Below are 14,713 nucleotides of genomic sequence, written 5' to 3'. Positions count from 1 at the left end.
GCTTATTAATGAACGCTTTTTAAGTAATAAAATGGCAGGACTGAAGGCGACTGCCTTAATTACCAAGCTGGAAATTGTCCTAATAATGGAAACCTGGTGTCCGTTTACAATACCAGATTCAAATGGTCCAAATGGTTGTGAACGGAATAGAAGAAGCTTTCGCTTAACGGGCTCCCGTGTCTAGTAGCAGTCGATCACCAATACCTCCAGCCAGGAACCTAGGTATATCAACGATAATAGAAGAAAAAAAGAAATTGGTAAACCATAATACGATGTTATTTTTAGTCCTTAGGAATAGGCCAAGTTTCCTCTCAAATGACTCCTAGGAAGTCGCCTGGATCAGTTCAGTCGGTAGCAAAATCCAGCGTTCGACAACTCTTAAAGAGTAGGAGTTGTGCCTATAGTCCATTCTGCTATTCTGTATCTCCAATTTCTGGGTGTTACCCCTTGAGTTTGTGTTGGAGCTAAACTCACGTAGGTGTTTAAGGGGATATCCCGAAGTATTAAGAACACTGTAAGCCATTACAAAGTCACTTCTAAGATGCCTATACTCTAATGAATAAAGGTTAAGTGTGTAATGACCTACTTTCATCAAGAGAACACGATTGGTTTAATGGAAACAATTATTATTATAACAAATTATACCAGTGATTATTTTACTGTACTTGTTTGTTTAACCGTACTAAAGACATTCTTCCTTCTGTTGATCGTGATCTTGCACGAATTCGGTTACACTCAGTAACCACACTTGTCACTTGGCACAATCTCGGTATTCTTTAGATACCACGAGATCGCCAAAAAATACATCTCGACTACAGCCGTCAATCGGTTTCTGATATTTGGCCTACGAGAGATCTTATCGATTAACTGGCGCGTAGTCTCCCTGTAGTGGTGATCATAGTCAACGCGACTCGACGCCACACTACAAGTGATTGGAGACGCTGTTCATAAGGTTTGAATTTGAGTCCACGAACTGATTTCGTGTCTCGTCGTCGGATACGCTCCAAAGTGTCCTTATTTTTTTGGACTGAGGGAGGAAATACTATTTTTCCGTACTCTAAATGTGGACAAATAAAGCTGTTGAGGATTATGTGGAAAGTTCTTCAGTCAAACTGGCCAAAAATGCGCCTCAATGTTATCAGTGCAAGGTTTGCTCGAAAAGCATTTCTGTCACAGTTAGCGTAGGACTTTAAATCCTAGGGTATTAGGACTACTAAAATTTGTTCGACTCGTGATACCACTTGAAAGGGGTTTTTTAAGTTGTAACTGTAGTCTGCAACATGTCGCAGATGAACTACTTTACACTTTGAAGTGTTAAAGGTAAGTCCGTTATCGTCTGCCCAACTTTGAAGTCAAGTCAGATCCTCCTGAAGTGCCAGTATATCCTCTTAGTGGCGTATCTCTCTCCAAAGTTTCACGTCATCAGTAAAAAGTAATAAGTCTGACGACACCTGTTGTGGAAGATCATTTATAAAAATCAAGAAGAGAAGAGGTCCTAGTACTGAGCCCTTGAGGACCCCACTAGGACATTCCATAGCCTGAGATAAAGTGAAGTTGACCCTGACCTTAAAGTGTCGATTTTCCAGATATGAAAAGAGCCGATCAATTAGAGGTGGTCAGATAGCCAATCGTTTGAGCTTGTTGATAAGACATATATGGTTGACCCTATCAGGAGCTCTTGAGAAATCAAGGTAAATGATATCGACCTTCCCCTTGCGATCAAGGATGCTTGTTCATCTGTCCACCGCAGTTAGCGATTTGGTCGTACAAGAGTAACCCTTCCTGGGGTGAGAAGAAATTTAAGGACAGTAAATCGTCATGTATATCATCGCATATCAGGGATTTTATGATTTTTGAAGGTATAGAGATAAGAGCCACCGGTCGGAAACTTGAAGGTTCGCTGCGTCGACTTCCTTTGGAACTTGGTGTGATATGAGCCAGCTTCCGAATTTCCGGTAGTTTGCCTCGGCTTAGCGAGTATGAGAAAATCACGCTAAGCGGCGTTGACAGGATTGAGGCTGCCTCTCTCAGTATGGCAGAATGAACCATATCCGGGCCAGGAGAAGTATCTAGTCTTAAGTGCTGCAATTTCCGGAACACCAAGTCAGCGCTGAGGCTCACTTCCGGAAGTCCCATGCAGTTGCAGATGAAGCTGTCATCAGTATAGTTGATGTAGGTCGGTTGAAATGTCAGAGAGTATTGTTAAGCCGAAAGGTTAGTGGCATCGCCGTCGTTTTTGGTCGGGCCATCAGGACCTAGCAGCTGGGAAACTTCAGTTTCAGCTGGACGAAGGGAGGCTGCATAATGGAATAAGCTTTTCGGATTGTAGACAAATTTTATCCATAAGCTTTATCTGATACTGAAGCCTGTCTTCTCTTATGGCCTTCGTGCATATGTCCCTTATACGTTTGTATTGACTGTACGCGCCGTTGTTGTCAGTTCGCTTGTATTCTGACCAACAGTGCCCTTTGCGGCTGAGCAGGCAAAGAATGCGGTTCTTGATGATTGTAGGTTGCTTGTAGCTATTGAGGACCGTTTGAGGAACTGACTGCTTTGTAGCTCATAAGAGCTTGTTCAGTAAGAATCCCCAATGAGCAACCACATCAAGTTGATTGTGAACATCCCGAAGATAGTCATGCAGAGCGGACACACTCAATCGTTTGAAATTCCAGAGCCTGTTATTGGTGGGATATCTTAGTTCAGTTTTGCCAGCAAAACTGAAGGCTATGACGGCGTGATCACTCTTTCGCAGGGAAGCCAGGATTGAGAGGTTGTCAACTAGAAAGTCTTCGTTTGTAGATACTCAGTCTAAGCGCGACGGCATAACTGTTTTTCCAACGAGTTGCCGACTTCATATTTTCGTAAAATCCAGATCCCCAACGAGGTTGAAATACTGAGCTGTACTTGAATTTTTACTTCCAATATACGTATGTTCGGCGAAATTGACTCTAGGGAGATTGATGTACCCTAGAATCAGGATATGAGTGAATCCGAGACGCGTAGAGTGGGATAGTCCTTCCAACATACGACTGTCATATTCGATGTCAGTAGTGGGCACCCTATAGATGGCTTCGACTAGGCACCTCGAAGTAGTAGACAACCTTGCTGAGCACCATACAGATCCATCTGGATTGTTAAACTCATGGTTGTGAACTTGGTGTACCTCCAGGCAGGATCGTATGTATAGGGCTAAACCATCCCCAATTCCTGTTTTTCTGTCGTCGCGAAACAAAGACATCCTAGGTATTGCTAGCTTCTGGTTCGTAGACTGAGATATCCGAGTTTCAGATATTCCTATCAAATGAACCTTATTAGCATTGCTAAGTTCACGTTGTTCATCCATTTTATTTCGTAGACTCGCGGCGTTCATGTATAATCAGTTTGTGCTTTCATTTTGAAATGCTTGAACTTCCTGTTTGTCTGTATGAGCCTTATGTGAATGGACAGGTAGCCTACCTATATAAGGTTTGCCGAGTTGGTCCACAATCCATAGTCCAGAAGTGGAATGGTTAGCTCCAACTTGCCTTTGTGCTTGATCCTGGCGTCATGTGGCCTATCCGAGTGAATATGGATCCCAGATGTCAACCGACATCTGTTGGCACGAAATGCTTCTAGAGTTGCAGCCGACATATGGGAGGATGGGAAAGTTATCCTCATTAGTCGGGGTCTAGAATCACCATCCTTCTTGGTTAATCTCGTCCTTTAAAAGATATGACGGTAATAACCCGCTTGAGGTACGGGTATATCCTTGAATTACTGGAAGACCAGCTAAATTATCTCGCTACATAAGGCAGGACGGAGTGGATGCACTTAACTACAGACTCAAAAATATCAATCCAGTTGTTTCGAGAATAATGGGTTATGCAAAGCGGTCTATTAGATTACTTACTAAAAATCTTACCTTTAAATCACAAAATGGTTTCTTAGTCGGTATTTCGTGCATGAATTGGCCCTTTGAGTCCTTTGACCACATAACACAGTGCTGAGAGTCACAAAAATTGTTATAAACTGTTATTTTGACATCTGAGACATTTAATAAAGTATCTCACAGTAAATTATATGACAAACTATATTCTGTTGGAATCTGTGATCCCCTACTAAGCTGGCCTCAATCATTGTGGGTGATCGGTATCAAATTACCATTCGTTATATAAGCATCTAAATGACTCCAAATCACTAGACCAACTAGCTAGCAGTGTACACGAATACTAGCGCTTCTAAAGACATACTTAGTCTACTCTATTCTTACAAAACTCCAACATATTAATTCAGGGTCACTAGTCATCTCTTAAAAAACTGATTCATACCTCGCCCCATAGATAATCTTAATAAGCACAATACCTAAATTCAATTACTAGTTTGTTAGTATCAGAATGATATGTACTTCGTGGGCAAATCAATCAGAAGAATATGACAAAAGTATATTCCGTTTTGTGAGACGTACTTTTGGTCACTTGTTCTGTTCCTGTTATCCTTCTTGTTATCGATTGATGAATGTTATAAAAAACAGAATTCTATTTACAACACGATATCAGCCTTACCAATCTGTGGTCTTTGCACTACAGTCTACCACAACACTTGGTGTTTACGAGACCATAAGTTAGATGTTATCCTCAATAATCCTGGCCTCGAGTGTCTAACTGAAGTTTAAGAAGTTTCTGAATATGTAAGTATGAGACATAACTTTGTTTACTCACCGTCACCAATATTACTCCTGATCTGTTGTACCGTTTGTCCCTTCAGAAATCGTATTGATATTATTATCAACTTTAATCAACACAACCCTCACTCTAAATCTCAAGCCCCAAGTTTCTCAGGTTTGTAAGCACGAAGGTGGCAAAGCATTGCATTCCTCAGTTAGTGTTTGCAAACCCAACTTGGAACTCCAGTATAAATCTTAATACATAACCCTAGTCATTTGGCATTATGACATCAGTTAGTGACGAGTACTATATATTTTGATAACCTTGGCTCACAGTGCTAGCTGGACTCCTCGTATGTATGTATATATGTAAACTTGCCTTCTTTCTTTACTAGAAGTCATAATTTGACCTGCGAGGGTTGATTATTACAATGAAAGCTGTTATTCTAATACTTTGTATTGCTAATTGTTTTACAATAAGGCTGATAAGTCGTTCAAGATTTCCACTACATTATACCTATTTTTGCGGTTTACGCTAATGTTGAGGGTATTATGAGGGCCATATCTGTCATTGTTTTTATTGCTAGTGAAGTTACGAAGTGAACAATCCCCAGGATAAGTGTAATCATCAGTAGCATACTTGACAAGGCCTTAATTAGTTTGGTGAGCCATTCAGTAGTGTAAGCAGCTGACTTTCTAGGTAGTTCGACCAGTGCAGCATTTATTTGTAAGGCGATCGCCTTAAAAAAAACGCCGGGAACCCTCCTATATATCCTTGTTCACATTCCACTGACACATATCGTTTGGACAACTGAAAAAAAACAGAGCAGTGTAATCCTTGCCTTCGTTCTGAAGAATGATTTAATTATCCTGGGTACAGGAGACTGACATCGTATAAGTGCTTCACGTGCTTACCTGTATAGCATCAGATCAACTTGCTGCGTGGACAGAGCACTTTCTTCATGACTGGTGTACAGCAGCATTTCTCCCTAATATAACCTTTTCTACCTAGCATGGGTGTAACGTCTTCCACCTATTCCGATAAACGCCAATCTGTATCTCCTCATTTCCGTAGCTATTTAAATGGTACCCTCAGTCTCCCAAATTGTCCGGATATTCCATGTACCTATATTAATTGTTGCCTTGGTTTTTAGAGCGGGCATCGGCCATGTGACTTCCGAAGAATCTCGGCTTCCACAATCAGTAGTCAGATTTCTTCTGAAAAAGATCCTTCAACTCTAAGGACAGAGTTTAAATGGTTTATTCTGGTTAATCTTTTTTAAGTAAGTTTGCTTTCTACAGAGTGATGTGGATAACCTTATGCTTGATCCCCCTGGTTTATACGGGCTTGTGACGGCAGTAACTCCAGAAGGTTGTAGTCCACTACTTTTAACAAGAGAATGCGATTGGTGTGATGGAAACAATTATTATTATAACAAATTGTACCAGTGATTGTTTTACTGTACTTGTTTGTTTAGCCGTACTAAAGACATTCTTCCTTCTGTTGATCGTGACATTGCATGTAAGATCCATTTTGAATGTTTTGTGTGTTTGTGAAGACCCCTCCATGTATATACTTGCGCTTTGTTCCTATTGATCCCCTTAGTTGTACATCTTGTCTTTTGATTACATTTGAATTGTTAATACTTGTATTTTTTTATTATAGTTTTTGTTTTTCTTACGCATTCACTAAGTTTGTGTTTCTTCCCGAACTGCATCTGTGTTGTTTTACTTGACACTTGTTCTTGGCGGTAGCCATATTGATTTGCTCCTCCTTTTGTGTGTTCTATCCAGTCGGGATAGAATAACGTTCATTTGTTGTGACTGGTAATTTTCCCTCATCTTTCTTCAACTACTTTATTTATTGTAATTTAGATTTTATTGATTGAACAATTATTGGTTGAATAGCCGGGTGGTAATATTTGTTTAGGTAACGATTTACATTTAAATTTATGATGAATTATAGAACCGCTATTTACCCGATCACCTGTTTTGATTTCGACGGGAAAAGGCGCGTGTCTAACGTACCTGGAAGGCTATTCAGCAGTCCAAACCTTAGTTTGGATCTTACATTGTACGAATTCGGTTACACTCAGTAACCACACTTGTCACTTGGCACAATCTCGGTATTCTTTAGATACCACGAGATCGCCAAAAAATACATCTCGACTACAGCCGTCAATCGGTTTCTGATATTTGGCCTACGAGAGATCTTATCGATTAACTGGCGCGTAGTCTCCCTGTAGTGGTGATCATAGTCAACGCGATTCGACACCACACTACAAGGTTTACAGGTGAAGATGCAACAGGTTCATGGAATTTGACAATGCTATAACCAGTAACACCTTGAAATATGAATCGTACTCACCATGTGAAATCAAAAGACGGAAGCGAGGAGGTTCAGAGATATATTTGATCGGCTATCAATATATCGTGGATCGACTGATCTAATCTGGCTAGCTATTGCAGGGGATTTCGATTACGGTGCGGATGCATGAACGAGCAACTTCAGCTAGGTGAGTCTATTAAAATTAATGTGGTGAGCATCCAATGTCGAAGACTTACAGATCTATTTATTTTGGGGAATTATTTACCGCTACACAGGGTACTCTGCGATAATTAAATATCTAGGACATGTTATTCTATAGAAGTAATGATTTCATCATGGCGTAGTGTACACCAAGTAGTCCCATTTAAGGATTTCTATGGATTACTAATATTCCAAGTTTTGCGTAACGTCTTGTGGATCGAAGTTAACAGTTAGAATGATTTTACACAAGTTTGGACACAGAAAATTAAGACCGTAGTGATAATGATAGATTCCAATCACTGAATCTGGACCCTGTAGTCTAGATTTCTATATAATTTCGGGCAATGAGTGATGGTGACTAAAGTCGAAATGGACAATGTCTTCGAAATCATATTTGAATTTTTGTTATCAGTCATATGATTATCTGATGTTATTCTAAGTATTGTTTTAATACTACTGTTACAATTTCCTCTTATTACGACCCAGCTATTCCTATCGCTTAGTATTCTTGGACACCAATTCACAAGACAAGTCCCCAAATCAGAACACGGTTGAGCAGGAGAGGAATTATATTCCAAATAACTGTGTTAGATTGAAGTAAGAAGGACAATAAGAACGTTAGTACACTTATAGTTTTTACATGAGGAGATTCCAGATTGTTCTCCGAGTATAGACTAGCGCTGATTGGATAAGAATTAGAATTGGGTCTCAACGTATCAGGTAGGGTACTGTCATCCACGTGTGCTGGCCTGAAACAATCAATGCTGACCATCACAACGCAGCCGTGTCGATCAACCTCGAAGGTCTTTTCATGGCGAAAAATCATATGAATATGTTCTTCGTAAGGATGTTCCCAAGGTTCGCGTACCGAATCTACTCGTATGAACACATGTGAACAGGTAGATAACTCTCGGGAGATGGCGACTTTTCGATGCTGTATTCGAGTTAACACTGGAGGCAGTGTTCGCATATATTCTTACAATCGTTGGACGTGGTCTGATTGACCGAAATTGTTACTGCTCCGTGGTGTGAAAAATTCCCCAGGCAGACTCATTGTCGTGCCATATACAAGTTCAGCGGCGGAATATTGAATATCTACCTTTAAGCTCGTTCTGATAATTAAGGTTTCGTACCATTTGTTGTTTTCGTGTGCCCGAAGAGCACTTTTAAGTTGATGATGAAACCGTTCAACTAAACCTTTTGATGCTGGGTGGTAAGCGGTATATGTATGCTCTGCGTACCAAGCAGCTCAGTCAGCGAGAAGAATAATTTGGACTCGAATTGTAGTCCTCGGCCAGTCGTGACAGTCGAGGGACAACCGTACGGCGCTATCCGTCGTTCTACGAAGCGGTAAGCACTTGTCTCCGCCGTAATAGACGTGATGGGCATAGCTTCAGGTCACCTTGCGAAACGATCGGTGCACGTGAGTATGTCGCGTCTCCGTCAGAGTGAGGCGTCGTGAGAAAAATTTGATAGGTTCCCAACTTCCGGAGATATTCCATTGCATAACGGCTCCTATAGCAAAATCCGACGCATCAACCGCTATACTAGGTGTGGCTAGTGGGTCAAGGTGAAGGGGGAGTGGGGCTTGAGCCGTAGCCGTTTTGATCTCTGAAAATGCATTATACGCGGAATCGTTCAATTCTAATTCGCGTGGATTAACGCGAAGTAAGTCGGTTAATGTTCGTAACCGTTCTGCCGTGTGTGGGACGAGACGTCGGTAGAAGTTAACCAAAATGAGGAACACTTTCAGTTCTTTGAGTGTGGACGGTACGGTGGACTCCATTATTGCACGTACTTTGTGCTCACAAAGTGAAATATTCTCTTGCTTAATAATATGACCTAAAAATTTTATTTCGGTTTTGCCCAGTTGACACTTGTCCGGGTTGATTATTATTGCATTATCCGAAAGGCGTTGGGACAGAAATGTTAGATGCTAATAATGTTCTGAGATTTAGACGGTGGTTGGAGGTAGTCAACAGGAAACCCTGGACCTGGGTTTCGTGCTACTTGGCACTCGTCAGCAAGGTGTACCTGTAATCTTGAGGGAACTGGTGCTCCTGTGATCAATCAATTGTGGCTAATAATGTTCATCTACGTTTGATGATGTGATTAGCAGATCATCAATATAGACTTGAACAAAATCTATGACTCGTACTATGCTATCGATAAACCATTGCAAAGTTTAAGCAGCATTCCGTAATCCAAATAGCATTTGTAGGAACTCAGACTGGCCGAAAGGAGTCGTGATAGCGGTTTTTCGATGTCTTCAAGAACGATTGGGATCTGATGATATGCTCGTACCAGATCGATTTTAGGAAAAATAGTCGTGACCCTGAGTGATGTTATGTATGTGGGGGACGGGGTAGCTAAACGTGTAGCAGCGTTTAATGCTCGGTAGTCGCCACATGGTCCTCAACTAACCTCATTCGTTTTTGGCGAAACATGTGAAGAGGTGAGGTCCAGGGACTGTGAGAAGCACGAATAATATCACTAGCTAGTAAATTGTCAAACTCACGTTTAGCGAAGGCTAATTTGTTCGGTGCTAGTCGGCGAAGTTTTGCCGTGACTGGGGGTCGGGTAGTTACGGCTTTACGTGTGGTTCTGGTATGACTGAAGGGTCTCGGAATTTCAGACGGGTATGTATACAGCAACCCCGATCACCTTGAGCTGGAAGGCGCCTAGCATCAAGATCTACGTCCGAGCGTAACGTTGAGGCAACTTTATAATTGTCCCGAGTGCTAGTCCTCGCTAATATCTTGTCTACCATGAGGGCGACCTGAGAAAGTGGTGTGTCCTCGAGCAGGACCGTAATCGTAGGTTGTACATGTGCTGGTGATGATTCGAGCCACAATTCCTTAAGTATTTCGGAATGGGCTGTCGTGAGTCCTACTAAAGACTGCAGGAGCATGGGGTGGTGACTCGGTTTAGCATCACTCAGGACTTGAAATGCTCATAATGTTCTCAGTCGTCCCTCCCTCGATGGGAGGAAATGTCTGAGAATCGCCTCGATGAGACGATCATAGATGTTAGGTACATTGGGATTGGGAACTACCTCACGGACAGCGGCAACGTGACCCCCAGGTGGAGTTTCCAGAGTGTAGGCGTATTTTTTGCGCTGGTTCGTAATGCGGCGGATCTCGAACTGAGCCTCTAGTGCCGCGAACCAGACTTGTGGATCGTGGAGAATGGAAGCGACAGGACGCAGATTGATAAACTGTACATCGGAGTCTATTATATTAATACTGTTCATACCGTTATCCACCATTTTGAGTTGTTACGAGGGTATTATATATTGAAAGGTATCAATATGAAATGTGCAACAAATGTGGATAGATAAATAATAGACTCACCGTAATTGTCTTCTTCGGGAGATTTTCCAGCCGTTGAGGCGTGTTCGCAGTTGTCACTCACCAGATTTAGTTAGCGTTGAGTTGGGTTTGACTATGATCACCACTACAGATAAACTACGTGTCAGTTACCAGGTTAGATCCCTCCGTATGCCAAATATCAGAAGGCAGTTGGAGGTTGTAGCTAAGATGCATTTGTTGGCGATCTCGTGGTATCAAAATAATACTGAGATCATGCCAAAAACTACAAGCGAGACTACTGAGCGTGCTAGGGTCACAAACAACGGAAGAGTGTTTTTCGGTACACTTAAACGAACAGGGCCAGTAAAACAATCATTGGTACAGTTGGTTGTAATAATAACTGCTTCCATTACAAAAATCGCGTTCTCTTAATAAAATTTGGTCACTGCAGTTTAGTGAGATACAGTTAACCAGTGGTATTGATACCGAATTCTTATGCTAAATACCTCTTGGGCTCATGTTTGTAACCTTGAATTGGTTACACTTTCCACAGAGAACCCCTGTTGCAAGAAATGCTGTAGGCTTACGGTAAACAGGAGTCCACTCATGACTATATAAACGTTATAACAATAAAAGCGAGTCATAATAATTTCTATAAAAATAAGTCATTTGTTTACCCAAACAGTACTTTCCTTACTACATATTAGAAATATCCATCTCAGACTTGCAGTCCTTTTAAATCACCTTCACTTATACAGTCCTTTGCTCATTCGTCACCACACATTTGGTTTGCTTCCCCTAATTTATCAAAATACACTTGCTTAAAAGCTGACTTGATAAAAAAGGATGAGGCTAAGCCGTAATACCTCAAATGCTCCATCTCAAGTAACTAAACTTTATCAGTAATGAACATTGTCTGCTTTGCTTCTCGTTCATCTATTTTCGTCTCTTCAGGACATTCGTGATACACCACAGCAAACATGTATGAACAGTTAAATTTTTAAACTCACCAGATACACATCTGTTGCATTACTTCTTGTGTTAAACACCTCTTAGCTCTTTTGTATTCATTCATGGCCACCGGCTGCTGTTCGCAACGTAACCTCCATGAAGCTCACCAACGTTTGCATTGATCATTATTATTGTTATTATTATTATTATAAGCTTTATTCAGCATTATATTTTTGGTACAACATAGAATTCTCAGCATAAAGTATTTCAACAAGTTTCCTTCTCTTATATCTTGATCGATTGTGACGATAAATTTTGAATGATGACCAGTTAGATGTTAGGAGTTCGGTAATCCACATTTGATTAATGTTCATTCGTTTCAATGCATATTGTCAGTCACCATGATGTCGCTGATTGTACCTTTATGTATCCGGCATAGTGAAAGGTTGTAAACTTTTCATAAACGCGCCTGAATAGGTTGTGAGCACAATAGACATAATGATGTGCTAAAACAAACAACAAAACAGATAACTTGATGAAATATCTAGATCGGAGGAACAGGTAACCCAGATATTCAAGCAGGACTCCTGACATACACTCAAATACAAAAATTTAAACCCTCTGTTTCTCCAATGAATGTGTCTTATTCCACGTCATCATGGAGAGCCAGTGAAATGTCTCTGAGCCCTAGCTAATTCATCCGGCAGTCAGGTCACTTAATGTCGAACAGTTCACCAATCCTCGTCAAGGTCAAGGACAAGATTTTTCAGATTCAGATCTGTGTAGTACGAACAGGAGGCCTACGGTCTATGTTACTCTTTTTCTAACATTCTTTTGTGACTAGCTAGTTGTCTCTTGAATGAGTCAAGTGAAGGTGCATTAGATTATTTCATGCTATGTTTATGATGCCTAATAATATTTCCTAGTTATCCGCACCTAGAAGTGTCATATATTCTATCACTCTCGTCAGGTTCTAGGCGAAATCATGTATATTTATGACTGGTAAATTAAAATTCATGTGCACAAGCAATCTCACTCAGTCTTAACTAGATACTTCGTCGTACGTAATATATGACTTGACAGTTGATGATCAAATTCCTAGATCAGCATTTTACGGAACGATCACGTCATCAGCAGCTTCGAAAATTTGGTTGGATTGGTGGTTACCATTTTTAATTATGTTTACCACACTTTTTGAAATTGCATCATTCAGTAACCTTAAATATGACTCAAATTCTTAATTAAATGAAGGTTACCTAATTAAGTAATACACAAATTTACACTAAATACGGGTATGAAAAAATTTGACGACCACTGAAATTCTTTACAAACCCCACAAAATCATCCGTATATTTTTGTATTTACGCGTCCCACTGTTACATTAATAGTAAACGAACGAACGTTCAGAGCAACTGTGAGTTTGCGTAGGAACAATTTCATTCCGATGTGACGTAATGACATATTCGAACTATTGTAATTATTCGTCTTCGACGTCGTAAGTTCCGTATTTCATGGAGTATCGTTTCCTCGTGACTGCTATCTAACAGGTGATTTCGGTACAACAATCGGCTGTTCAAATACTCAACGAATTAAAGCCTTTCCAGTTCAATTAGTGGTTTGATGACACTATTATTCGCACGAATCGTCAACTTAAGCAATCAAGCAAATCTCCTGTAAACTGACCATTGTCTCAACATTGACATCGTTTTTCCATAGTATCGTCTGCATGAATTTGTAATATTTTTGTAGAATTTTGATGTTTTTGTCGGTATTTTTTTTCTGAACTCACATAAATCTTTAACTGATTTTTGTACTGTAGAGAAAACTTCTTCGTGCCACTTTTCCTCTCCGTCTATAATCTACAACCCCTACTGATTATGACAGCGATCTCCGATTATCCAAACTCTGACTACAATGTCATCAACAACGTCGTACATTAAAAATCATGACTTCTTTAAACGGTTATACGTATTCACTTCCAGTTTGTCAGATAAGTATGGATAGAGATGGAACTCCACACTTATAAACATTAAACTGCGAATGACACAGACTGAATTTCTACCTTAAGTCAAGAATGTGTAGTTAAGGAGAACACAAGTGGGGACAATCGAATGTGTTTGAACACAAAATTACAGAACATCTTAGTAAAATGTGAGGGCCATACAGTGAATACTCAATTTGCAAAATGTCAGTCGATTGTCGCAAACTCGACTGTTCCTCTTGCAAATATCGGTGAATCGTCTCACACTCCATTGTTCCTGCATTTCCATACCAATTGATTTCTGTCCCCGTTCGTTCCTCCTCGATAATCTTGACCTTCTGCTGCCAGACATTCTATTCCTGACTAACGTACTATACTACTTACGTCGACCAAATTGGCACACACACCACACCAACTAGCACCTGAGTTGCAGGCCTGTATCGGCGTCCGCAGAACAGCACACTTCCTCTCTCCTGGTAGACAGAGACACCAAATGAACTGAACGAGATCACAAGTAGGGACAGTCGACTAGCGTAATATACTACTTATGGCGACAAATAGCACACACCCCACTCATCCTCGTTTTTACTAAGCTATTTTTGCAGTCTTTCCGATCAGTGTACCTCCGTCTTTTTTGGTGCTGTTCGCGACTCGAACTAATTTTTTTCAATTAACTGGCATCTAAGCGCTTCTGCTTGTCTTTTCTCTGGATCGTATATACCATGCCACTCCTCACCGTGATAATGTACTGTCCTTCCCACTTCGGGATCTGCTTTCTTGACTCTGGTTTCCGTGACATGTAAACTTACCGTTCTCTACGCTCTACAAGGTCCCTCACTGCGAAAAACGTCCATATTCTTCTATGATGTTCCGCCTATTTTGTGTCTGATTATTTTCTTCTCCACCCTCCTTGTTGCCTCCCTCATGTCTTTTCTTAGCCGTGTTGCCATCCACTTCTGTTGTTTTGGTAAGGTCGTTTTATACATTGGAAGTCATGGTTGTCTAGTATATATATGAGCAGGAAGGGTGACATCTTGTTTGTTTCTTATATGAAGGCACGATGTGCCAGCAAAATCAATTGTAACTCTTCCTCACAATTTCCTCCTTTAGACGTCAGCCGTTCCTTTAACGTCCGGTTGTTCCTTTCTGTAAGCCCGTTCGTCTGGGGGTGATACGGTGTACTTTGTATCCTCTTGATGCCAAACTGCTTTAGACAGGCTCTAAACTCGTCACTTTCAAAACAGGGACCCTAGTCAGCTAATATCATCTGTATTCCGTGACACGCTACAGTATGCCGG

This window comes from Schistosoma haematobium, chromosome 5, assembly GCF_000699445.3.
Source record: "Schistosoma haematobium chromosome 5, whole genome shotgun sequence".
In the NCBI taxonomy this organism is placed as follows: Eukaryota; Metazoa; Platyhelminthes; class Trematoda; order Strigeidida; family Schistosomatidae; genus Schistosoma; species Schistosoma haematobium.
Note: the sequence above shows the minus strand (reverse complement) of the source record.